Source organism: Numida meleagris, chromosome 1 (genome assembly GCF_002078875.1).
Source record: "Numida meleagris isolate 19003 breed g44 Domestic line chromosome 1, NumMel1.0, whole genome shotgun sequence".
Taxonomy (NCBI): domain Eukaryota; kingdom Metazoa; phylum Chordata; class Aves; order Galliformes; family Numididae; genus Numida; species Numida meleagris.
The window spans coordinates 158587537-158589787 of record NC_034409.1 but is presented as its reverse complement, the minus strand read 5'-3'; positions in this window follow the sequence as shown (position 1 = coordinate 158589787).

Genomic DNA, 2251 nt, shown 5'->3' with positions numbered 1-2251 from the left:
ATTCTATGATTCTATGATTCTTTGTGGTAATTAACTCTATGCCAAACAGCATTTTAAGCTGCGTAATATGTGAAGGCCTTCAATAGGTAACACGTTCAAGATCTTTTCCAACCTAGCTAATTCTATGATTCTATGATTTGATGTACTATTTTATGATAAACAGGAATGTTCTTTCAAAGGCAGAAATGTTTTCATGCAGAGTATTTATGCTCCATTGGATCAACAAGCGAAAAAAGTACCATATCTTGGTACTGAAATTCAATTCTGCTATACTTTTGTGTACAATTCAGTTACCTAAGAACTGAAGTTCCAGCATATTCAAGACATTCGCTTGTAGGTAGAAGATGTGATGGAGAACCCAAGGAAGTCTATCTTGATCCCAATTTTGAAGCAAACAGCCTATCCTAGGACATTTATAAGTGACTCTGTGTAAGTAAACCAAGACCAATATGTTTTAAAATGCTTGCAATGTATTTTTGGTTGCATGATTTTTAGGGCATTCATCTGAAAGAATCTTTTCCAGAGTATGCTTTTTCATTTTATATTTGAATTATATCCTGATTTTGGAATTTTTTTCAATTTTTTTCATTTTTTTTCCAAGCCCTAAAAAATAGAAACACAGAAGATTTCAGATAGTTCTGCTTAACAATTCCAAACTTCATTTCCCTAAGCAGCTCTTCCTTTAGTTTGATAGCTTCTGATTCCATGTGTGGTTCTCAGTTTCTTTATTTGTTACATTTAGATTTTAGATATTTTAGACAAGGTTTACTGTCAGATATTTCAGTGAAAGGCACTACAATACTATGGCACAAGTAATTTTTGTTTGTTTGTTTGTTTTCCTGGATGAACATATAACACACTTAAGAGTAATTTAGAAAAACAGGAGTCAGCTAGTCTAAGTAAATAATTTAAGTTTACATTGCTCATCCAATCACTAAGAAAGGTTCTTAAGGTAGACTATTTGGTGAGCATAAAGATTTACAAAACATTACAAAACTGCTGCTTGCTTCTCAGTAATTTAAAAAATATGAAATTATATTTAAAAATATTATGGTGTTCATGCACAATATTTATGTAATTCCATTTGATTAGTATCAGTATTAATAGTGACAGTAATAATTATTACAGATAGTAATCTATTTTTAGCTGAGTATTATGTAAATATTACAATTATTTTGAAAGATTATTTAACTTCACATCCAAACACATCCTCCAAACAACATGTACCACATGTTTCTACCTATTTTTAAGGAAGATATTCTAACATTCCAATCATATACTATTCTCTGTTTTATTCTATGGAAAAAGTTTACTAGATAAATTTATTTTTCCTGCCAGTAGAAGAGTGACTTTCTCCTTCCTTTCCTTGTAAAGAGATAAATTATCTTTCATACAAAATTTGTACTCTCCTCAACAGCATTATATTTTCTTAAAACTACACAGAAGTGACACAGTTAGCCAGGTAGTTACTAGACTGATTGGTAAACTAGCTGTTTTGCTCCTAGCAGATGCTTCCCCATCTCTACTCGTCTAAATTGGCAGTGGTAGAGATATAATAATGAATCTCTAATTCAAAGACATGGGTGAAAAATGCTTATTTTGTTATGATGGAAAACCACAAATCATGAATACCATTTTCATATGCTGGTAATGTCAAAGCAGGACCCCCTGTAGCTGTGCTCTAGTGACAGCTGGGTGACAAGTAGTAATTGAACATATTTAAAAATCTGCCCAGTGTACTGAACAGATTTCAATGTCTGCTTTGTTTAAGGTCCACTGAGTTGTGAAATAGTTGCTTCATTCACACAGATGTTAATATCTCCAGGCTCTTCTTTGTTGTTCCTCATTTACATATTTGCTGTAAGTTTGCTGCTCAGAAAGTCAAACACAGCTACTTGTCACTACTCTTTTAGAGTAATGTACTCTCCAGAAAAATTAGGAGAAACTGTAATTACAGCTCATTATGTTTTAAGGAGAAAAATAATAAGAATAATACCAATAGTTGTTCAGTCACCAATGCTTCAGTAGTTTCTTTACTGTTTAAATACTTCTCTCTGATGAATATTAATTACTTAGGGAAAACAATATAATTTTAAATCAGTTTAAGCTCTTCTCTTTGTCTCTTCATCTATGAACACATCTTGAAGTAATGATCCAACAAGATACTGGAGTTCCAAATAGTTATTAGATGCCATACCCTTCCCTTCCCTTCCCTTCCCTTCCCTTCCCTTCCCTTCCCTTCCCTTCCCTT